Source organism: Rhodnius prolixus, unplaced genomic scaffold, assembly GCF_049639745.1.
Source record: "Rhodnius prolixus isolate KJV_2025 unplaced genomic scaffold, Rpr scaffold_9, whole genome shotgun sequence".
NCBI classification, from domain to species: Eukaryota; Metazoa; Arthropoda; class Insecta; order Hemiptera; family Reduviidae; genus Rhodnius; species Rhodnius prolixus.
Window position 1 is genome coordinate 24,765,005 of NW_027411604.1, and position 26,473 is coordinate 24,791,477.

At 35.4% G+C, this 26,473-nt stretch overlaps 1 protein-coding gene and 1 long non-coding RNA gene across 2 annotated transcripts in view; both read left to right on the plus strand.

Annotated features, from left to right (window-relative positions):
* Nucleotides 1-26,473, plus strand: part of LOC141454735 (uncharacterized) — a 633,436-nt gene that overhangs the window by 516,545 nt on the left and 90,418 nt on the right. The window lies entirely within an intron of this gene.
* Nucleotides 19,498-21,817, plus strand: LOC141454321 (uncharacterized). The gene is made up of 2 exons (XR_012458624.1): nucleotides 19,498-20,561; nucleotides 21,496-21,817. It is a non-coding gene; the product is annotated as an uncharacterized lncRNA (long non-coding RNA).

The window sequence follows — 26,473 nt, forward strand, 5'->3', positions numbered from 1 at the left end:
GGTGCCATCTGCTCAAATGAAATTGCAATCTCCGAGGGTGTCCTTCAAGGTGAAATCTTGAGTCCCCTCTTATTTGCCTTGTTTACTTCCGGTATAGTGAACTATTTCACCAACAGGGGTGCTCAAGGTATCAGTATAGATTCTAAAAGGGAACTGAACATGATCTTGTATGCGGATGATACAGTTTTGTTATCTTCCTCAGTATCCGGTGCACAACTTAGTCTTAATATTCTATCTGATTATTGCACGGAGAACTCCCTGACCGTAAATACTTCCAAAACATTCTTACTTCCTTTTCACAAAGGTGGTCGTCTCCCCAAATATAAAAATATTGTGTATAACGGCTCCACTATCAATATCGTTAACAATCACATTTATCTCGGTGTTCCATTTTCTTCTTCAAATACCTTTAGTTCTGCCCCTAAATATTTTCTGGCTAGATTTGCCGCCGCCAACTCATCTGTGCTTACTTTACTGAGAAATGTCAAATCTGAATACTGGGAAACGAAATGTGTGTTATATGAGTCCATATCTGAGAGTGTACTTCTCTATCTATCCGAAATCTGGGCCCCTCTTCATTATGACCAATGTGAGAAAGGCCAAGTTTCTTTTTTTTAAATCAATTTTAAGACTCTACCCATTCAGACACCGAGTGCCTTTGTTAGAGTAGAGACAGGACGAATTCATATTCAATTAAAAATCTTAAGTAGAATGCTTAGCTGGTGGATTGCACTATTAAAAATGGATAATAATAGATTACCAAAGATGTGTTACTCTAGATTAGCTCAATTAGACAATAATAATGTAAAGTCTCCTTCCAACTGGCACACTCATCTTAAACACTATTTGACTATTATTGGTTATGAACGGTTAATTAACCAGAACATTAGTGAGATTTCAGCCTGTAAAAGTGATATGTTAATCGCATTTAAAAATCACCTGTTGAGCAAAGACGTTGAATTTGTTATAAATTCCAGATTTAATGATCACTATAGATTTGTCAGTCCTATTGGCTCTAATGAAATGTCTTATCTTCAGATAGAGGGAAATATTGAAAAGATAAGGATTTTAGCGCAGTTGCGCATGATCTCTAAAAAACATCCTAGAATTTTAGTTCGTGATGTGAGATTACAGTTTTTTCCAAATGAATTGTGCGACTTCTGTAACTTTGGTCAAAACGATTTGTATCACTTTTTATTTATATGCCCCGAGTTGAGGACCCACAGATTAAAATTTATCAATAAGTATTTAAAATCACATGATGATTCTGCACTTGATAATTTAACAAACCTGTTAGCCACTAATCCTTCAAGCCAAATCAAAGACATATTTCTATTTTTTCTTAATGCCATTAAATTAAAAAAATAAATAAATAAAAATCATTTCCTGTTTATATATTGTAAAACTAGTATTATGAATTTTTCTGATTGTTAACTCAGTTTTTCTCTATTGTCTTTACTAAATTTACTTCTTGTAATCTGTATTTTATGACGCATTGTACGTTATTATTGCCAATGTTCCAACTCCTTTGCCATGAAGATTATTCTTCAGTGCAAATAAATAAATAATAATAATATATAATGATGGTTTTTGGGTTTTTTTCGACCGTTGCTGTAGATGATTTTGGTGAATATCGAGGTGCGGTCTTAAATAAAAACAACTGTTTTGCTTTATACCAACGTTTCGGTAATTTTTACTACCTTCTTCAGGGTCTGTACAAAAGGAATATTACACTAATATAGATAAAATTGAACAAAAACAAAAAATCAAAAATACATAAATAAAATTATTTTTAAAACATAAAATTAAATAGATAAATATAATTTGGGATGACTTACATTATAAAAAAGTTTGTAAAGTTGACTGAATAGCTACGAGTATATCATCATAACTGTTAAGGATTTACGGAAAAGTGGGTTTATATAGAGGTAAGGGAGGGGTGAAAACAATAGGGCTGGAAAAACCTAAGGTATGCGGTGAGTAATTTGTTAAGTTACTGTTTGAAGAATGTTATTGTAAAAATTTGAAAGATTGTTCGTGTCTGTCCTAAAGTTGATAGATTTTTGTTGTCTTTTAATGTGTATCATTTCTAATATGTTCCGTTTGTTTTTGTTAGTGTTGGTTGCAAGTATGGAAGTGTTGTCAAAGTCAAATTCGTGTTGTAATTATCTTGAGAAATATCTTCTATTTGGCCTATGCCATATTCTATATCACAAATCAAATTGGACATAGGCAGTTTTTTAGTTATACAGGGGACAGAAAATTTAGGACCTAAACACGAATTTGACTTTGACAACACTTCCATACTTGCAACTAACACCAACAGAAACAAACGGAACATATTAGAAATGATACACATTAAAAAACAACAAAAATCTATCAACTTTAGGACTGACACGAACAATCTTTCAAATTTTTATAATAACATTCTTCAAACATTAACTTAACAAATTACTCACCGCATACCTTAGGTTTTTCCAGCCCTATTGTTTTCACCCCTCCCTTACCTCTATATAAACCCACTTTTCCGTAAATCCTTAACAGTTATGATGATATACTCGTAGCTATACAGTCAACTTTACAAACTTTTTTATTATGTAAGTCATCCCAAATTATATTTATTATATTTATCTATTTAATTTTATGTTTTAAAAATAATTTTATTTATGTATTTTTGATTTTTTGTTTTTGTTCAATTTTATCTATATTAGTGTAATATTCCTTTTGTACAGACCCTGAAGAAGGTAGTAAAGATTACCGAAACGTTGGTATAAAGCAAAAAAGTTGTTTTTATTCAAGACCGCACCTCGATATTCACCAAAATCAATAATATATAATAATTATTAGAATTGGTATTTTTTTTTTTTTAACAATTACTCGTACTTCAATTTGGAATTAATGTTTGTATTCATTACAAAGTGAATGAAAAGAGACGGTATATCAATAATACAATCTCGCGTACAAATGTAAAAAAAAAAATGGTGCCGCCAGAAAATAGGGCTCGGGTTTACATTTTGATCATTAGGCTGTGGAGGGGAACTTTATGTTTGCATTTCTCCGCCTCTGGTTGCCAAGACTAGCGCCGCACAATGGATCGTCTTCATCTTTTTTTCTTTGTACACTTTTACTGTAGTCTGCTTTTTCTTTTTTTCTTAAACAAATGGTATTATGGAACAGTTCACCATCTTTTGTAAAACAGATGGCAACAAAAATGTAAACAAATCTGTACAATTCTTTTTTTACTGCTTTTCAACTCGTAGGGTAGGCTAATTGTAATTGGAACTATTTATTTTATTTTTTCCTCTTTATTAACATATTAATTTTTAAAATCATAATGGCATTTGTCTTTAAACTCATTCACTGAATTTACATGAAGTAAACGTTCAAATGATCTATTTCAGTATTTCAGACTTGAAGCAATCACTAAAGTACTTGTAATTTGCTAGCAAATTGGTATGTAGTTTTTTAAAATTAAAGGCGCTTTTTTCAGCGCACTGCCGGTCTCAGGACCGTTTTCTCTCGCTATAGAACACAATCTCCGTCGCCGGAGTTATAAGAAGCTGCTAGGAAGAGAAACTCTGTTGGGAGATAGTTAGATTGGAATGACAGATCTCCGGGTGGAAGTGCAGAACGCTAACCAATTAATTAATCCCTTCCCTTGTATTATTATTATTATTATTATTCTGTTTATATTATGGCGCGTCAACATCTGAGGTAAATGAGGTTATTGAGTAAGGTCAACCTCTGAGATTATTGTTATTATTACTAATATTATTATTATTTTCTGGCCTGTTCGCGCAGATTAGTCATATTATTATTATTATTATTATTATTATTGGGAGCAGATCAGGCACTCTTCGGAGAAAGCCGCGAAGGTGACATCAGCTCTGAATCGGCTTATGTCAAACGTTAGGGGACCGACGTCAAGTAAACGGCGACTTCTGATGTCGGTAACGAACGCCATACTTCTTAATGGGTATGAAGTTTGGGCTGACGCTCTTAAAAAGGGAAAGTGCCGAAAGCAGATGGCTTCGGTACAAAGAAGGGGTGCGTTCAGGATCGCCTCTTCTTATAGAACGGTCTCGGAGCCTACGACACTGGTGGTGGCTGGAGTGATCCCCATCGATTTGTTGGCCCAGGGAACGTAAGATGGTTTACGATCTAAAGGAAGTCCTCGGAAGATCGGAGGCGAAAGTGGTGGCCAGGGATCACTCAATTCGGTCCTGGCATGAGAGGTGGCGGACGGACACCCGAGGCAGTTGGACTGCACGGCTCATTGGCAATCCTTCTGAGTGGGCCGGAAGAAAGCATGGCGAGATCGACTACTACCTCACCCAGTTTCTTACAGGTTACGGGTTTTCACCTCGTGCCTGTATAAGATGGGGAAAGTTAGAGACCCGTCATGTGTCTTCGGAGACTCTGACCTCGATAACGCCCAACACACATTCTTTTTGTGTGTTAGATGGGTGCCGGAGAGGGAGAGCTTGGAGGAAGAGATCGGGAGAATCATGCCCGAGAACATAGTAGGGATTAAGCTCTCTCACAGAGACTGCTGGGACCGGGTGGTTACCTTTGCCAAGGTAATATTAAAAAGAAAGAAACAGGAGCTGGATTTCCGTCTGCTCCGATTGTTCCGGAGAGGAGATTGAAGACCGGTGGGAGCTCGTATGAGCTATTGTGAGGCACCACCTTGAAGTAATGCGTAAGTGGTTCCAAGGTGGGTTTCTGTGCCTCTAGGAGAGGTGGGTTTTTTAGAGGGTGAGGGTCCTACATACCGTGGAGGTTCCCCACGTTGATGCATAATACATTTTCCTCCTCTTTAAAAAAAAATTGTTATAGCGGACACGGTTACTTCCGGGAATTTCTCCGCAAGATGGGGAAGCGGTCAGAGGGAAATTTCCCCCACTGCGTAGGAATATGAGAGACGACGCCCATCATACATTTATTGAGTGCGAAAGATGGGCTCGTGCCAGAAGGGATTTGGACGGAAGAGTGGGCCAATGGGTTCCAGAGCGCTTCCAAAGCATAATGCCCTCTGAATGCTGTGGCGATTTTTACAAGGGAACCCTCAAAAGGAGAGATCCGGATGGGGAGGAGGCTAACCCCTAGTGGGTAAGGAACAGGAGTCTAGCCTGATGTAATGCTGTACAAGCGAATCCGGGCTAGCTCGGTGGAGAGGGAGAAGGCGTATTAGGCCGCTTAGTGGGAGTCCGGTTCTCAGTGTGTAACGGGCATTTCATCCCCTCAAAAATACAAAAAAATACTATTATTATTATTATTAAATTCAGAGTAACTAAATAATAACTATACTATGGAGGAACATCTTGACTCAGACATCGTTTGGAGAACTAAGGCATTTCATAGATAGCATCCAAAAGTTATCCATTATCCATTGGTTAGCGACAACATAGAGCAGGCATCCATGGGTTCAAAGAAAGTCATTTTCTATGAACCTAGGGAACATCGTTGCAATCCAAGTCAAGCGATGTTTGTATAGGTATATTCTCATGGAAGGACCAATATAAGGTGTACCGCCCGATCGCAAAGAGCCTCACTGTTGTATCTAACGAGATATAACTACTAAGAGAAAAACCCTCCGTTGAGAATTAAGGTTCAGAATCATGGTCTCAGATTCTTTGTTCTAGTTCAGAATTGAGAGCACTGATGGAAATAATATTAATAATACTAATATTATTAGCTATGCGGTTAGCGTACTGGACTCCCACGCGGAGGTCCCGGGTTTCTAATCCAGCTGCTGACCCTTAGATTTTTTCTTCCTACAGCTTACTGTCCGGTGATGGTCAGTGTTGTCTGTAACGAGAGGACACTGTCCGGAGTCCGGCAGTGCACTGGCAAAAGCTCCAGGCGCCAATAACCATAGATGTTGACGCGCCTTAAATCATTAAAAAATAACACTAAAATAAAAATTTAAAAAAGAAATTACCATAGCGAAACCCGCAACCGTAACTTTGCTCCAACATGATGGTTGATATAAGAGAGATGGTACCACCCAGATACCCAAAATCCTGCTTGTCGACTCGTTCTGATGGTCTACGATAGAATATATGGTAAAAGCGTTCGATACCTGGAGGTTCTTATCCCAATTGGCAGGTCTACTAAGATAGCTAGGTGGAAGAAAAAACAGTGCCTACTCCAGAATATTTTGAAAAACATAAAATGCTTTATCAATTTTCTGAATTTGAACAACACTGAAAACTGACCGCTAGAAACATGTTTTGACGTGAATACGTCTTAAAGTTTGCTATCATATGGTGGCAATCCAAAAAGCCTAATTATAACAAAATCGGGGGATACAATTTGGCATTATAGTTTCGAATCTATCGTCTACATCCAAAATTAAATTAGACCACTGGATAGCTAAAGAATCAAAGAATTGATTACGATAAGCAAGGACTGTGATGCATCGCGCGCGGTGGAGGGGGAAGCGCTGCCATTTTGAGATCATTTTGCTGCGTATCGAGATTTGCAATTAGTATAACTTTTGACTCGGAGAAGCTACGATGTTCGTTTAGGTTTTAATCGCCAGCTGTCGTCACAATCTATCGATTGTATATAAAACATTAGTGTAAAATAGTGACAGTGAATATAATAAGGTGTTAGAATAAAAAAATATCAAAAATATATAATGTCGGCCTATACGCGTCGAAAAGCCAAAACCAAATACAGAGATCGGATACGGTTGGAAAGGGCTTCTCAAGAACAATCGAATGGTAATAATAAAACACCATATGACCGAGTGAAGCTGTGCCGAGAACGTAGAAGAATGAATGCGGCCGAACGGATCAACGACCGTGTCAGTACATCTGGAGCTGGGGCGGTTGAAATTATGCAAGTGGATGGATGAAATCGCTTCTAAATCGACAACGGACTGTATAGGCATAGATTGTGTTCGATCGTCGATTTGTTTCCTTGATTTCATCCTAAATACATAAATAAAAATATTTTATATTAAAAATATAACCCGTTACGTAAACGTATTCATGTACAACACACGGCCGTGTCCATGACACAGCCACACGTTAATTTTCGACTTTTAATAGTGAGTATCTTTAGCAGCAAGTCACGGTCCTAGATTTGCAGTTGAACCGTAGTGTATTTCAAACTAATATTTTTTCCAACAAACGGCTTAGCAAGATCATTTGCAAAAAGTTTTCATACATATCCATCCTGAAAATTGAACAGATTAACTAAATTAAAATTCCCAGATTGCGAAAATCAATATTCCCTTCTCGTATAAAAGAGAAAAACATTAATATCCACAATAGAAAATTATTATAAAACTTTTTACCGAGAAAAAAGGTAAAAAAAACTCAATTATTTTAAGTATATACCGTTTTTTGTTGTTGTTTTTAATATAAGCTAAAGGTTTATATGGTATATAAGCCGGCGTGCAGTAAACCTTGCAGTTGATGGGGATACGTGGCTAGTTATATGCTGGTCTACTTTTATCTACCAACACCATCCTCCCAACCATGGACCTCTGTAGTATTAACCCATTTATGGCTTCAAGAGATGTAGTTTTTTTTGGTTTATGAAATCTGTTACTTTTAATATAGAAAAACAGAAACTTTATCACAAAATTATGTGCATAAATTAGAAAATATGGAAAATTTTGACTTAAATATGTTTGTAAATAATGAAATCTGTAAGGCTGGTAATATTTAGATATTCATTTGATTTCAGCAATATATTCCATTTTAATTACTTTTATGGTTTTAAGTTCGGATTCAGTCTCACCTTTTTTGAAATGAAGCAAATTTCGACATTATTATAGTAAATTATGAAGTTTTTAAAACTATAAATAACTGACATCACTCTTTAGAGGAGTGCATTCACTCAATGCTCTTCCGATACTGCCTTAAAAACTAATCTTTCTAGTAAATTATTGCACTAAAAATGTTTTAGAGCAATGCAATTCACTCGCAAGAGTAATTCATCATTAGAATTCTTTAAACAAGTCATTCGAAATAATTGCTTATCGAATTCGATGGCAAAAAGATTTTAGCAGTAATTTAACGCTTTAGCAGTTTACACCAGCAAATTGCTATTTCAGTTTCAAGTATACAGGGTGAACCAGTAAGTATTGTCCATAGGCCTACTGTGTGTAGTACATCTAAAGTGGAGTTCAATGACGTATTGGCCAACTTCATATTTTCCCCTGTTCTTGAGTGACGTCACTTTAATTTTTTTTTTCTAAAAATCATTACTTTTTCCAAATAAAAATGTTATTACTCAGAAAGTTTTAGTCCGAATTCGATTCTGATGACACGGTTAGAAAGACAGATAAATTTTCTAAAAATTGATACCATTTTGAAGCATATGTTATTCCCCAAACAGCCTCAATCTACCTCCGAATGCCTTCCTTTTATGTTCGTATGAGAAATTACGTTTGTTTTACAAGAAAACGTGTCCACGAGCACTCAACAGCGTTAGTTATCAAGTTGTTTAATTCATTGAAAACTCTTTTAGATGGACCAGTAGTCAATTTTTAAAGTAGATTGTCTTAAAATAAGGAAGTCAAAGGTTACAAATTACACTTTAAACATTTACTTCTGATCTCTCTGGAATATTTAAGAAAATGTTAGGAAATATTTTTATAAAAAGTGCCAGCACCTAGGTCTGATAATGATCACGTAAGGGCCTAATGAGTTTTCTTAAAAATTTCGATTACTTTTATTTTTCCAGTTTCCAGGAGGAAGATTGAGGCTGTTTGGAGAATAACTTATGCTTCGAAATGGTATCAATTTTTAGAAAATTTATCTGTCTTTCTAACCGTGTCATCAGAATCGAATTCGAACTAAAACTTTCTGAGTAATAACATTTTTATTGGAAAAAAGTAATGATTTTTGGAAAAAAAAATTAAGTGACATCACTCAAGAACAGTGGACAATATGAAGTTGGCCAATACGTCATTGAACTCCACATTAGATGTACTACACACAGTAGGCCTATGAACAATACTTATTGCTTCACACTGTATAGCAATGTTCCACCCTTGACATATTAATTTCTTTATTTCATTCAGTCTACTGCACTAAAATGCATTACAGAATGATGTATTTTCTAAAATTTGGGGGGACATATTTTTTGAACATAATTGCCATTTATTTATAGTTGTCATGGAATAACCATTCTGTTTTACTAAAACAAAGGCGTGGCACTCTACCTTTGATATAAACTACAACTCCTTCACTCATGGTATCACCCGTGCTGTGTAGCAACCCCAGAAGAGAAACTCACTTAAATTAGTTGGAAGTTAACAATCAGGGATGCCCACTCGATGTACCAACATATCCTTCTACTCCAGTGCCCTTCCAAATAACATATTCTGCAAAAGATTCCGCGTAATTAAAATAAACAGAAATGGATATTAATTGAAATCAAGTGCAAATCTTTTAAATATTTGGTTAGACTAATAGTTAATTTTGTAGATCTCGTGGCTTATCATCAAATACTATATACAGGGTGTTCGTTTTATGCTTAAACGGTTAATCTGAGCAAAAAATGGTAGAGGAAAAATTGGTTGCCCGTCATCTCTAGTTTCAGAATATGTGACTTGATTTTAGATTCCTCCCCACATACGCGGTTGACGTCAAACTTATTCTTCAATTAATCAAATAATGCACTTTACTCAACTTGTAAAGCATGTACTGTACCTTCAAAGGTGCCTCCTCTGGCACGCAAGCCAGGTCAGCTAGGAGGTTATCTCTATTTCTGAGGAGGCACCTTTGAAGGCACAGTACATGCTTTACAAGTTGAGTAAAGTGCATTATTAGATAAATTAAGGAATAAGTTTGATCCTTTACATGAAAGATATTGATCACTTAAATATGTGGCAGGAGGTTTCCAATTTTTTTGGTAATTAAACGCAACTCTCCCAAAATTGCCAAATAATTATTAAACCATCTTATTTGTAACAAATGTAAAATTAATTTTTAGCCATTTTGTGTATGCTTGAGAACATCTAAAGCTCCTTAACATTTGATTTTTCTTAGAAAAATCACTCGGAAAACTACTTATTTCCCGATATTAAGAAAAATACTAGCTTTACTGCCTTGGCAATATTTTTAGTAGAAAGGGGATGAAAAAATACATAAAAATGACCTATCGCGTGCTCTTCTTTCTTTTGATAACAAGTTAAAAAATCGAATTATGATTAATAAATACCAGATTTTGAAATGGCCTAGCACCTTTAATTTTAAAGATATCGAATTGCGGTTTCCGGTTTCTTTCATAACTTTTTGTTCTCTTTAAAACTGTGTATATGAAAATGGGGGTCAACTGCGAACCCTCACTTTAGGTCACGCGTTAGCCGCGTATGCAGGCAGGAATCTAAAATCAAGTCTCATATTCTGAAACTAGAGGTGACGGGCAACAAATTTTTCCTCTACCATTTTTTACTCAGATCAACCGTTTAAGCATGAAATGCATTTGAGCCGTCTTAAAATGAACACCCTGTAGAGTGTCAATTAGTATGGGCATTGACGCAGTTAGCTGTTTTTGAAATTTTTCTAATATTGTATACAAAATGGAGAACAGTAAAGGAGATAGTATTTCTCTGTAACTTCCTATTGGAGACCGTAGTTTTTGACAGTGAATATATAACTACTGCTTGCAACGCTATAGATTTACATTCTTATCCAACTAAAAGTAAATGTCAAAAGTTGGTTTAACTTATAAACTACGTGTAGTGCTTGATGGGTAGCGAATGTTTCATAAACTTATATAGAGCTTGCTTGTAAAAACAAAAACAAAAAGCGAATAGAACGAAGATAAATGTTGTCTCTATAAGATTGAAAATCATTTTAGTGTTGACCAAGTTATTATCGAATTCCAATCGATTCACGCGATTGTCTGAGTGCCCTGGGTTAATAATTCTTGTTTCACAATTTATGAGTGAAAAAATTATTAATGCCTGCATGTTTTAAGTAGGGTAAAGTCAGTTGAGATGGCCACCATTTTACTTGGAGGGTGCCTGCAAATGTTTGGTAAGGGCTAGGCTTACTTTATTATTATTTTTTATCACAAACATAAGATAAGGAAAAAATGCTAAGGGAAACATTTTTTTATTCTTACAACAAAAAAGTAGCAATTGGCCATCTATCCCCACTGGGTTGGGTGAGTTGGCCAATGTAACTTGGGAGAGATGGCCACATATTGTAAATGAAATTGCACTAGTAAAACGTAAAAATAACAGACAAAAATGCATGGTTACTTAATATTTACTTATTATTCTTCTTTTTAAATGCGCTTTTACTACAATTTTGGCAAGCGTATGCAAAAGAAGAGCAATTTTCGTGAAACGACTTCCGGCATATTGTGCATTCCAACCAATCTTTTTTTTCTGGTCTTGTTGTAGCTTTCCCCATATCCTGTACATTCAGTTTCATCGATTTCTAAAATGGCATCACTTTCCTCTTCAAATTCGATTCCTGTTTCGTCCTCTTCATCGGAACATGGGGAAGGTGAGCTTTTTCTTTTTCGGACAATCCTTTCTTTCAGAATTGTCTCTTTGGGGATGGTATTTCTGGTTGGTTTGGATTTCTTTGCAACTCTGTTTTTCACAATAGCAATGTGCTCGGGAGAAGTTAATAAAGTGGCAACAGACTTGGCTCGTTTTCTTGCAGACAGTTTGGGTGTAGGGTTAATACGATCTCAAATTTTCTTCAGTATAATTTCCGCGGATAGTGTTCTGTCTTTTATGCTGACTCGGCATTTTTCTGCAGTGAATTGGAAACTGAGCCAAACTATAACAGAAAAAAAGTAAAAATAATTGGCCATCTATCCCTACTGTTTGATGGCCATCTGTCCCGAATGCTAGAGAGAGATGTCCATCATGATAAACATAACCCAACGCGTACTTTTTGACAGTTTTAGAAGTTAGGATTCATTAATGTATACTGTACTTTCCTAATACGTAGAAAGCAACACTAAAATTTCGACACATACATTCGCTGCAGCACGCAGTATGCAACTATCATAAAATTTTTTGTTGAGGCGATAATGTTTTTATTCTCTGAGTTAATTAATAACGCTTTGACGCAGACCAAAATAAACTCACTGCAGTCAGACATGAATGTTCATCATTTTAATAGGAAAATTTAGGCGCCACGGTAGCCGAGCGGTTAGAGGCGAGACCAGCGAAGCTAATATGTATTGTGGTACTGGGTTCGATTCCCGGTCTTTAGGCCTTGGATTTTAATTAAAGGTTAATAAAAGAAATTTACAGTAAAGTATGTTTGCTAGTCGCCTCCGTCCACGACACCTAATTGGTAGTTGGACGTTAAGCCCCGCCTAAAAAAATAGGCGATTACTTTACTACTACTTACTTTAATAGGAAAATTTGATAAGTACAACTTTAGTTTGCATACTTTGTATGCATGTTTGCGAGTGTAGGCTACTAGTAATGAAAGTTACTGGATCTAGAAGAAACAGTGGAAATAGTGGTTACCGACTGAGTAACCTAATCTAAAGTAGGTTCAGTCAACAAGGAAAGCGTTACTCCACAATCTTACTTAAGGAAAATAGATATGTTAGATAAATAGTTTTACTTTTAGATAAGCTAGTTTTACTTTTTGCCATGTACGGTGAGTATTCACTGTTTCCAGGAATATGTGCCCAGCATGTTCTTCTCTTATTTGTTATTCAGAACATGGAAATCCAATCTAAATCCAATGTACAACTAATTCCATGGAGTCTCGCAATTCCTCTCTGTATTTTTACTCGCCAAAACTTGTATTGTCTTTCCATATAATTTTTTAAAATAAAAATGTAAAAATACAAAATTCAGCGCCTGTCCAAAAGTTTGGTTTTAGGCTCAAAGCTTATTAGTACTCGTAGGGGTTAGGTTAGGTTAGATTAGGTTAGGTTAGGTTAGGTTTATTCAGTTTCATTTAAAAATCAATGAGAAAAATTATATTAATCTTAATTCTTTGTTCATTTCATTCAGTTTTACTTCATATATTATTAATACACCATCTCTCGATGGAAGCAAATGTATCTTTTTTTTGAAAATATAGGAAAAAATTGAATATAATCGTGGTTGACTCTCTTCAATCGAAATGATGATTAAATCAAAAAATTCTTTGTCCACTCCCAGACACATTTTGAAGACCGTTTGGAAGAAAAAAGGAGTTCATTTCAGATACACCAAAGCATGTACTTTTCATATGGCCACCCAGATTCGCCAATCTGACTTTTTTTTTGACGTGAATACGTCTTTAAATTTGCTATCATATGGAGGCAATCCAAAAAGCCTAATTATAACAAAATCGGGGGATACAATTTGGCATTATAGTTTCGAATCTATCATCTACATCCAAAATTAATTTAGACCACTGGATATCTAAGGGATCAAAGAATTCATTACGATAAGCGAGGATTGTGACGCGCGGTTGAAGGGGAAGCGCCGCCATTTTGAGATCATTTTCCTGCGTATAGAGATTTGCAATTAGTATAACTTTTGACTTGGAGAAGCAACGATGTTCGTTTAAGTTTTAATCGTCAGCTCTCGTCACAATCTATCGATTGTATATAAAACATTAGTGTAAAATAGTAGCAGTGAATATAATCAGGTGTTAGAATAAAAAAATATTATCAAAAATATATAATGTCGCCCTACACGCGTCGAAAAGCCAAAACCAAATACAGAGATCGGATACGGTTGGAAAAGGCTTCTCAAGAACAATCGAATGGTAATAATAAAACACCATATGGCCGAGTCAAGCTGTGCCGGGGAACGTAAAAGAATGAATACGGCCGAGCGGATCAACGACGGTGTCAGTATATCTGCAGCTGGGGCGGTTGAAATTATGCAAGTGGATGATGAAATCGCTTCTACGTACATCGACAACGGACTGTATAGGCATAGATTGTGTTCGATCGTCGATTTGTTTCCTTGATTTCATCCTAAATACATAAATAAAAATATTTTATATAAAAAATATAACCCGTTACGTAAACGTATTCACGTACAACACACAATAAAGTGGTCATATTTATTGCAAAAGCACTCTGTGTTGGTGGTTACTTGTGACTTATTTCTTAAAAGTTCACGAACCCTCAAATATTTGAATTACTTCTGGACTTACCATAATTTTACTTTCTTACCTAGTTTACAATCTTTGCATCTTAAGTGACATCTTCTGCATCTGAAGAACAAAGAACTTTTTATCTTTCGACATTTAAATAAATGCCTTTATTCCTAAACTCAATTAGTTTTTATGCCTTTTTTTTGGTTTATAAATCAAAATATATAATAAATTTAGGAATAAATAATGTGGATGTATATTTTTGTTTGGTTCATATTTTATACTTTAAAAAGAATAACGGTATTTCATAAGGCTGTTTACTGTGAGCTAAGATTAGGGTTCTGAACCATTATCTTTAACTTTAATGTTTTTCTTAAATCTTAAGGAAGAGGAGAAAGATAACAGTAAATCATTATTTTTCTTTGCGTCCTTACCAGTAATCCAAACCATTTCTTTTTATTGAAGTGGTTTATTGAAGTGGTTGTGTTGCTATAAAAAAAAGTCATTAACAGCAATAAATAAACCAGAATTTTGTTCAATTTTTAGCTATTTTTGGTTTTTGCAAATAATAATAAAAAAATATTACGTAAATAATTAACATAAAGTGAAATATTTTTGGTATAATTCTTCAACCATTTGCAAGTTTATTCATTAGATATAAATATTGGGAAATTCATTTGCTCAGAATATTTCTGAAAGGAATAATTTGATTGGCCAAATCATTAAGAGCCACTTTAGATTTTTCAAAATATTAGTAATTCATGTAAAATTATTTTAATCTGCGAAAAATTAAACTCTATTAATTCTTCGTGACGGGGTGCCTTCAAGCATAGATCTAGGCCACTAGTTGGCCATTGTCCTATCCGAAAGAAAACCATCACTTCGCACTAGATGCTTCTAAACCTACCAATTTCGTTATAGTAGCTTCTCAAATCTGTCAGAGACAACTTGTCTCTCTGTACTACCTGCAATCCAAACACATTCAATCTACATTGCAGAACGCATCGCGGCATTCCTCGCGAAACTTCTGCCACACCGACTATGTGCCCTCTTACGAGATGGTGGCTACTGAATTAACTTCTTGTTGAACAATTGACGAGCTTCTGCTGAATATCCGGTGCTCAGCGCAACTATATTCCTTAGATCCTCCGTGAGCCATTTATTAATCTTAAAGGAAATAGTAGAATTCCGTAAAGAATCTGTAGAAATCTTTCTGTATAAATCTCTTCGATTGGGCACAAGAATTATGTTAGCTCCATCCCACTCTTCGTTTCTGGCAGCCCAATAGCTGGTCTCTGTACCTACGAAAGGTTGAGAAAAACCCTTCTTCGCTAGCCAATCAACCTTTTGGTTACGCTGGATTTCTCATTGTTTTTCTTCTGTCATAATTCATCGAGTCATCCTCATATTTCTTCACCATCTTTGATGGATTCTCTGGTTTTCAATGTACTATCAAAGCAGCCTGAGAAAATCCCTACTTCGCTATCTGTTATTCTCTAGGTAATTTCCAGAAGCTACATTCTAGGATCGCCAAGACTGCTGCTTTTTAAAAAAATTAAGTTTTTACTTTCTTGCGGTAGGCTGACCTCCCTACCTTATTATCTTTTAACTACAAAACGGATACTTTGAGACCCCCTATATCTAGTGTCTACCCAAAATCGCTGGGAAATCCTTATAAAGATAAAGTTAGGATTAGAACACTCCCTAAAAATGCTAGTAATCCTTGCACCACCCAAACTTTAAAAAAAGCGTGCACATTGAAAGCTCCATTTTCCACACTGTTCACCTCCAGGCTATCCATTCAGTGCAGGTCGCATGATGCCTTGGATTAGGCTAGAGCAGGGGTCGGCAATCCGTGGCTCTTATATCCAAATTTTGTGGCTCTTCAGCCTGTCCAAAATAAACTTTACATTTCAATTTTATTGAAATAAATGAAAATTTCATTTATTAAAGTAAAGATATTTTTTCAAAAAGAATTTTAAATGTGATAGGTTAGAAATTGAATAGAATTATATTAAAATACAGTTCGTAATATATAGGACTGCCGCCATTTTCATTCAAACACAGGTTTAGTTTTTATTTATTTGTTTATTTACTTTGCAATATGTGAAAATAAATATATAAAACATATAAATGTTATTGAATATCATAAAATAATAAATTTTGAATACAAATGATCTACAGAGTTTGTTTACACCATCATCCTTGCGGCTCTTAATAATAATAATATTAATCTTTTTTATTTAGCACAGTGTATACATAGAATGATTACATTATTAATACATTTAAAGACGTACTCATGGCCGTTGGCCGTCTGAGGGTGTCGTCTTTTAAATAAGAACAAAACCATTAACAGGGCGTACAATATAATATAAATATACTACAGTATAAATACAAATCCTTGCGGCTCTTGGTTAAGATTTATTAAAATTATTTAAGAAGAAATGGCTCTCTACTTAAAATAGGTTGCCGACCTCTGGGTTGGAAATAGTGGGACATAATTCTCTGGAATATATTCCTCTCCAGTGCCATTTTGCTGCCTTCATTCTCTCCAAACATCTTCTCCAGATGTTCTGGAATTACTCTTTTAACCCTCCTTTATACCAGAAGGAGTGTAAGGTTGAATGTTTCTCGATGGACTCCGAGGATATAGTGATCGGATCTTGCTTTTTCCAGCATTGTTAATTCCCCACAGCAAAAAAAGATGTCTTTAATTGTCTAGCAGTTATCTAGATCTAACGATTAGGGCACATCTTCCGGGAGAAATACCTCACAAAGTATTTTTAGACCGGAATCTGTTAGGTAAAAAGGTCACCTCGATATTTACAGAAATTATATTTAAAAAAGGCAGTGAAATATTCTTTTTCTTTACCATACTGGATTTAGAAACTTATTAAATTGAAAGCAACTTCTTCAACAAGCTGAATTCCCTTTCCTACTTAGCCTGCTTCATCTAATCATTTTCTTTCACAGAAAGGTTGATCTAATCTTCGGTTAATATAGGTTTAGCTTTAGAGAGAAATTGTTAATAAAGCAGGCAAGCGGAAAGCACAAAGAAATCCCGTTTTTATCTTTAAAAAAAAAAATTAATTAAAAGATATTTGCTTTTCTAATTTGTCGCTTTAGAAAAATAAGAAAAGTGAAAATTGAAATCGTGGTAATAAAAACAGAGACGATTAGCACTGCCATCATAATCTCAGCAAGTTTTTCACAAGTACTTCGTCGTAAATTAAATTCATTTTCAGTAGTACGTAGTATAAATATTAAGCTTTTATAAGTATACTTATTTCTCATATGTAAATGCGAGAGATGGATGGATTTCCCTCGTTAAATCAGTGGTTTTTTAGGCTTCAGAGATGAATGTTACATCATTAATTGCAGCGTCGCTTTTCATTTTTTTAGGCATTATATTTATTTCCATCATGCTACTTTGCTGAAGCCATTTTTTATTATCTAAATCCTACCTTCATTATTTTTATTTTACTTGAAAATTTAAAAAAAAAAACATAAAAATATTAAAACTCTAGTGATCATCAATCTAAGTAAGTGGACAATTTAAATTTAATATACAGTTGAAATTATTGACTTTAAAATATAACTTATTTCCTACAACTTTTTTATAAGTGATCTACAGAATAAAATATCTGGACTTTTGCTATAAGTCGGTAAATCTATTTGAATGAAAATTGGGATTGAGTAAAATTTAATCATAGGGAATTCGTAAGATTATTTGTTACGAATCGTCTTGAGAAAAATATTAATCACCAACGAGTATTCTAAATAGTTTGGTTCAAAAATTACAAATGAAATTTAATGTAAAAGATCCATTACTACAGAATACATCAATAATTAATTACTACAGCGAAACTGTACATTTTATCCTAAAACTATCGTTTATATTATTGCAAACAAGTCTCTAGAATTCCTTGGATTTATTTTGTAGAATATAAAATAGTCGTGGAAATCTTATAAATTGCATAGGATAAAAAAATCAATTTCTGCGGAGAATCACATCCGAATAAGAAATGTGAAAAGTTTATGAGCGGCAGTCCATCTCTGATTAGACTTCACATCTTAAAAGACCAGACGAGAAAAACCCTGATTTCATATTTGTTGTTCTAATAATCGAACAATTTACAAATAATTGCCGATAATCTGGCTTTACTTGGCCACAGAAATCGATTGAAACGTTCCATATACTTAATCTACAATAAAACACCCCATTAACCTATAGATGTATTTTAACTTGTTTGTTTTTTATTGTTTATAAAATAAGAATTTAATATTTTAATTGCGTTTAATATTACTTTAAATTTAACTAAATTTAAAGTCATATTTCGATTCTTAGTACAGATATTTTTAATCAGTAGTCTACTGTATACAATAGTATTTCTAGTTGTACTCGTACAATATTTTGTTTAATTGTGACAGTAGTAGAGGCCATAAAATGGATTAAATAGATTGTAATTTACTTTATGTGTAATAGATCTAGTTTTTTATTGCATAGTGAATTTATTTTACGAGGGTCGTTTGAAAAGTCCGTGCAAAGTCAGAGAGATAGCACCACTGGTGCGTATCGAGGTAATGTTTAGTTAGTAGCATCTCTTGGAAGAACACACACCAAGTTTCAGCCAGATCGGTCCATTTCTTTGTGTTTGGCATTCGTTTGAATCGAGGAAGTCGAGTGATTTTCAAAAAATGGACGAAAAAGAATTTCGTGTGTTGATTAAACACTACTTTATGAAAGGCAAAACGCCTCAGGAGACTAAAGAGAAGCTTGATAAACATTATGGTGACTCTGCACCTTCGATTAGAACAGTTTATAAGTTGTTTCAAAATTTTCGGAGTGGCCATATGGGCACAAGTGACGCTGAACGTTCTGGACGCCCTGTTGAGGTTACTACTCCAGAAATCATTGATAAAATCCATGATATGGCGATCGATGACAGAAGAGTGAAGGTGCGTGAGATTGCTAGTGCTGTGGGCATCTCGAATGAACAAGTACATAATATTTTGCATCAACATTTGGACACGACAAACCTATCCGCAAGATGGGTGCCGCGATTGCTCACGCTTGACCAAAAACGAAATCGTGTGAAGTGTTGCAAGGACGGTTTGCAGCTGTTCCAGAAGAATCCGCAGCACTTTAAGCGTCGTTTCGTCACTGTGGATGAAACATGGATACATCACTACACTCCTGAGACCAAAGAACAATCTAAACAATGTGTTACCAAGGGGGAATCTGCGCCAAAAAAGGCGAAGACCGTTCCTTCGGCCGGAAAGATTATGGCGACTGTCATTTGGGATTCGCAAGGAATAATCCTCTTCGACTATCTGGAAAATGGTAAAACTATTACAGGTGCATATTATTCATCGTTATTGGACCGTTTGAAAACCGAGCTGCAAGAAAAACGCCCACGATTGGCCCGCAGAAAAGTCCTTTTCCATCACGACAACGCACCAGCTCACACTTCAGCAGTTGTGGTCGCAAAATTAATGGAAATAGGGTTCCAACTCGTTTCACATCCCCCCTATTCAATAAAAAATTATTGATGTAAATTTGTAGATGATAATCTACATTCAGAATTCTTGTAGCATTTCCTAGTTTTCCTCTTCGGAGTATTATAATCAAGTTACGGGTCATCGATAGCAATGGTATTGCCAAGAGAAAGAGAAGTAGATGAGGAAATGAGGGTAGCAAAGATTTCAATTCGTTACCAAAGATCTGTTCGAGATAAAATACTCTCAAATTGTGTTTGGTGGGTTCGTTTTTTGGGAGTAATGCCAGCTTTTACCTCAACTACTGTTACCCTCCATGTATTCTGGCATCTAATTTCTATATATTTTCTATTAATGATTTTTTATTTTTATTTTAATGTTCTTTTTTACAAATTGAAATTTAACAAACTATTTTTAATTGTCGTTGACATTAATTGCTGTAACTATTCCAAGAAGAATCATTGAGAAGACATCAGATTTACTATAATATTATTCCGGAGCATTATTAAAGTTGTAATTAGCACCTATCGAAAATATAAATAAATCTCATTACCTTAAAGACTGTTAAGGGATAGTGTAAAGTGCCCAAATTTCGTCCCCCTTAAGTATATTGAATTTTATTGTAAAATAAAAAATAATAACTTCGTCAAAATTTATGTTGTTACCTTGGAGATTCAGTTATTGATTTTTGCAATAATATTGTTTAAAGGAATTCACACAAGAAACGCAAAAAATATAATTAAAATAAAAGTACACTTTTAGTTGTTTAAAAAAGTGATCTTAATTTCGTCCCCTCGGCCTCAAGTAAAAAAAAAAAAATATTGGGTAATAAAGAATATTGTGTTTTTATAATAATACTATATATTGATACACAAATCTCAAATAAGATGAAAAGACAAAACTTTGAACAAACACAAACAAATTTTGATTGTGAAAAAACTGGCATGTCTTTTGTTTGAGAAATAGCCGAACTCATTTTCAACCCGCTTTTTGATTTGTTGCAGAAAAAAGGTGAGGCAAATTGTTCTTCTTAGCTAACTGAAACGACATACGAGGCAAGGCTCCGACAGTTAACCCGTAGAAGTACTTTCTATTGTCAGGCAGTATTCTGCAAGCATTTGCTCTGTTGACTTTGGGCAGAACTGTTGGTCGGCCAATATTTCTATTAACCACATCCTCTGGTTCTAATGAGGATTGGACATAATCCTTCAGCGTTGCTCTTGGAACTTGGAATGTCTTTGCTGCCGTTTTGTATCCCATTTCTTTTTTTTCTCACCGCCTTCACTGCTTCTACCGTTGCCTTAGGATTCCATTGCTTACGTTTTGCCGTCTAAATCGAAAGCAAATAATCAACTGTTTCCCATAACTTTTTCAAATATGAAATAAAAATAATGTTCTAAATTTCGTCAAGGGGACGGAATTAGGAACAATTACATTTTTAAAGATGGCTACCACTATAGAAACAACACATGAATGAACTGGCGTTTCGTTGAAGAATTTCAAAATAAAGACAGTATGTGACATGCCCTAAGCAACATCAATATTTTAACGAACCTTTAAAAGACTGGAATACGTTTTGAAACACTATCAAATATAACAACTTATTATGATTAAAAAATATAACACTTCAAAACTCGGCTGGACATGAACCCGTACCCCGGGTTGACGTTTCCAACCGATTACTGCTGCCTCAATGTAGCTTTCTTAAAATTGCCATTAGTGTGCAATACTTGGCGATTGTTTTAATTAGGGGGACGAAATTAGGACACTTTACCCCTACATATTTTTGTAATTTAAAAACACAGGTAGTCCACAGTCTGCGGTAGTGTGGAAGTCACGATTCCCATTTAGAACTGACGCCACTGTCTGAAACTTTTTAAAAATATAATGTAGAAAATAAGATAATCAGAAAATTTATAAAAACAATAATTATTTACCGTTTCAGTAAATTTAGCAGAATCGCTATTTTAGTGAGTTAAAAAAAGCGGAAGGAAGTATAAAATTTGATGATTACTGTACCTGAGACAAGAAGAAAGAGTCTGCACTACAGCCGAAGTACATTCTGAGCTAAGAACGTTAGGTTGGTTAAGTGAAATGTGGTTCTAGAAAGCCAAGGACACTTGTAAAGCTCTAAGAGAATGGTTATTAACATTAATTAGCATTCCTTGTGCGGACAAAAAAGAGAATACACCATTTCTAAGGTCTCGCTAGTACAAGAAGGTTTCAACTTATTTATACAAAGTATATAATAAACCTGTTCGTAATAATGGATTATTTATGTATTAAATGGAGATATAATGGTGTTGGAGTTCTGGTTAGAAAATTCAAGTGGGCAAAAGTGTTTATATTTAACTGCCTACACAAATCTTTTCTACACCATTCTGCAGAAAATATTTTCTTTTGCGACCTGGGGAAAAATATATTTAATTTTTACAAGCATGGATAAATCTTTAAGACACACCATGAAATTAAAAAGAACTTTTAAAACTGTTAAACTAAAAACACGGCAGAATTAAATAGTGCAAATACTAGTACAACTTTTTTCCATAAGTGTTTTGTAAAAATAAACTGCAAGAGTTAAGTACCATTAATAGAACATGCACATTAATAAAATTGATATTAATTGCTGCACTACTGTGGACAATCAAGAGTTTGCATCTCGTGAATTCAGGTTTTACTTCTACGAGTTTAGCGATTTGGTTTCTGCACGAGAGACAGAGAAAATATTTCATTTTAATCATTTGTTTTTAGTAATCGTTTCAATGATTCAGAAGATATACTCTAACCTTAGACCAGTGATTCCCAAAGTGTGCGCCACGGCTCTCCGGAGCGCCGCGGTGCCGTCATAAGAGCGCCGCGAAATATTCAATTAAACAATATTCGGCAATTTTCTTGGAATTTCCAATTCTCGAATTTTTGCGCCAACAATCGTGTTTGCTGAATGTTCGAAAAATACTGTAACGAAGTTGACCTAGGCAGAGAAGAAAGGCCTAGATTGTTCTAGGGGGTTGAGCGATCAAAGTCATTAACAGGCCGCCACTGCATAAACAAAAGGGCGGTATCTACCTGTGGCAGAGAAGAAAGGCCTAGATTGTTCTAGGGGTTAAGCGACCAAAGTCGGTATCAGACCACCACTGTGTAGACAAAAGGGCCGGTCTCTACCTGAACTAGAAAGGAAAGGGCTAGATTGTCCAAGGAGTTAGTGACCTGTGTAAATGCCAGCTAAGAGAAAGGCCTCAGTTGGGGTGGTGGCATATGTGTTTCCCAGCCAGTGATTGACAGGTGAGAGTGAGACAGACGGAGTTGGAGAGAGACAGAGAATGGGAGGAGGCGGCTCACAGCTGAGGTGGTGGCAGTATGTTTTCTCCAGCCAATGAACGTCAGGAGGGCGTGGAAACTTATGCTCAGAGAGTTGTAGGAGGGCAGTCCCAGTTGGAGGGAAGCACTCAATTAAAAGGAGGCAGACACAGCTGGAGAAGTCAGTTTTTAAGGAGTTCTTAATGAGTTGTTAATCAGTTAGTTTTGAGTGAGTCTTGGAGAGACGTTAGTTTGGAGAGACACTTTGGAAGTGACAGTTTGAGAGAGTCAGTGTTGTGGAGTGCTTCAGTGGTAGCTAGTCAGGCGGTTAGTTAGTTAGTGAGTAGAGCTTTGTTTGTGTAGCAGAGACTAGTGCAATTCGGTGCAGTGCGGACCAGGGTTCAGTCGTGGAACAGTTTTGTGGCGTTACATAGTGAGTAAGTAACAGTAAACTGTTGTGACTGTTGTAAATGGTGACTGTAATGAATAGCGTTAGTTGCTAGTAAATGTTCATGTTAGTTAATGTTAATGTGTAATAAATCAGGTTATTACTTACAACTTTAGCGAGTTTTATTATTTAATCAAACCCACATATTTAACGTAACTAGTGGCAGGCATTAGTTGTGTAAGCTAAGTTCTTTCTTAGTAAAAGGACAAGAAAAACTTTACAATACTTTGAAGCAGATAATGATAAATTTACATGGATTCAAGAACCATTTAGAGCCAAGGCTCCAACAGAATTTACTTCTTCAGAAGAAGAATCTCTTATTGACTTGTCTTGGGATAATACTTTAAAGTTAAAATTTGGTAGCATGGAACTTTCTGATTTTTGGATAACAGTAAAAAAAGGAATATCCACTGGTTAGTGGTAAAGCTCTACGAATATTAATTTCATTTACAACATCCTATTTGTGCGAAGCTGGGTTTTCGGCGGTCGCGTTAATGAAAAGTAAATATCGCTCGAAAATTAACGGTGGACAAGAAATGAGGGTAGCCATATCCAATTTTATTCCGAGATTTGAGAAGTTGTGTAGTGAACATCAAGCCCTTCCATCCCATTGATAATTTTAATAATGTTAATCATCAATGGATGTTCAGTAAATTGTTTGTGAATTTAAAATTCGTGTTTAATTTATTTTCCAACTAACCTAACCACATGGTGGTTGTGGATATTACCGAAACAGTTGAAATTAGATATTTTATATTATCCCAAGGAAAATAGTATCTGATTTTAATTTTTCGCTGGGTAATCGCTTTTGAAAAGAAAAGTTTTCCAATTTTTCAAGAAAGTCAAAAATTTAGAAAAAAATCTTCTGTATTTATGGCGCCGCAGAAAAAAATCCGATTATTTAGGGTACCGCAAACCGAAAAAGATTGGGAACCTCTGCCTTAGACGAAGTCTGAGAAATCAAGAAACTAACCAACGCTGCTAACTTCTCGCAAGACTATTTGACTAACGATCGAAACTTAACCTACATAGCAAAAGACTTTCATACCTTTTGTTAGTGCTACCTATATTGTTCACAAGGCATCGAAGTATACTAAACATTCTAACTATCTGCCCGTCAAGTCATTGCAGCCCAAAAATACTACGAAAAATATTTTAATTATTTTTTTTTATCTAACCTCTGCCAGCCATAATGACCTCAAAATCCCTTTCGTCAAAGATCTGGCAAAAAACTCGTTTACACTCGAATTTTCATTCCACTACAAGCAGCTCATCATAACCCTCTAAGCGAACCCCCTATCTTCTTCCGCAATACTAGGTAATCCTCCAAGGAGATTGAAGTGAAGATGGCCCCCCCGCGATCTACTCTTACAGTGAGAGCAGTATGTCCACCGATAATGGAGTGACTCCACTAAATCTCCGCTCAATATTCCTGACATTGTGCTATCATGCAACACATTTGCTTGTTGCAACAATCGTTGCAGCTGTAAATTTCAGTAAAGGGTTAAAAATAAAAGTAAATAAATGCCCTTAGACGAAAATGCTACCCACTAGAGATTAGCCTTGATTATAGAATATTGAATGAACTAAATGTTTTGAAAACTGTAAAATTGAAAATATATTTTAATTTCATATTTATATGCTTATATATTGTAAATTTTTCTTGTCCTTTTACTAAGAAAGAACTTTACTTACACAACTAATGCCTGCCACTAGTTATATTAAATAATATGTGGGTTTGATTAAATAATAAATCTCGCTAAAGTTGTAAGTAATAACCTGATTTATTAACACATTACCTGTACTCACATTAACATTTACTAGCAACTAACGCTATTCATTACAGTCACCATTTACAACAGTCACAACAGTTTACTGTTACTTACTCACTACGTAACGCCTCAAAACTGTTCCCCGACTGACCACTGGTCCGCACTGCACCGAATTGCACTAGTCTCTGCTACACAAACAAAGCTCTACTCAATAACTGACTACTTGCCCAACTAGCTACCACTGAAGCACTCCGCAACACTGATTCTCTCAAGACTAACTGAACTCTCTAAGACTAACTCCAAAACTCATTGACTGACTAGAAACTACAAGACTGTAAAACTCTTAGAACTCGATTAAAAACTGACTAACAACTCGTTAAGAACTCCTTTTAACTGCGTGTGCCCCTCCAACTGGGACTGCCCTCCTCCAACTCTCTGAGCATAAGTTTCCACGCCCTCCTGACGTTCATTGGCTGGAGAAAACATACTGCCACCACCTCAGCTGGGGCCGCCCTCCTCCTACTCACTGTCTCGCTCCTACCTGTCAATCACTGGCTGGGAAAACACATATGCCACCACCCCAACTGAGGCCTTTCTCTTAGCTGGCTTTTACACAGGTCACTAACTCCTTGAACAATCTAGCCCTTTCCTTTCTAGTTCAAGTAGAGACCGGCCCTTTTGTCTACACAGTGGTGGCCTGATACCGACTTTGGTCGCTTAACCCCTAGAACAATCTAGGCCTTTCTTCTCTGCCACAGGTAGATACCGCCCTTTTGTTAATGCAGTGGCGGCCTGTTACTGACTTTGGTCGTTCAACCTCTAGAACAATCTGGGCCTTTCTTCTCCGCCCAGGTCAACTTCGTTACAATATGTATATATATTATATATTTATATAAGAAAAGAAATGTTCCACGATATTGTTTTTATTGATAGTCTGATAGAAAAAATGTTTCTTAGACCAAAATATCTAATATTTAAGTGCAGTATATTGTGCTGAGTTGCGCAAATAACTGAAAGTTTTTACTATAACTGTCAGGTGAAAATGTTACCAAATGACCTGAACAACTAGACAACATAAATAATTGATAAAAGTTAAATCCTTCACATCAAGTTAAACTTTTCAAAATCAAGTCTAGACAAATCGATGACAGTTGGGTTACGTGTAACGATGTTCATCGATAAATCGATCCACTTGCAACAAGTTGGGAATAGATGAACTTAGGAGTTGATCACGCACAAACGCGTGAAGAAGTGTTGCAAGTTATTGAATCATTCTATGATCTAAGCTGACACAATCCTTCTACTTTGTTACTTTCCTGGACAATATTCTTGTATTTTGAATCCAAATACATATTTTCTTCTTCTTCCTTTTTTAAGGCAGTTTTGATTATCATTTAAAGTAATCT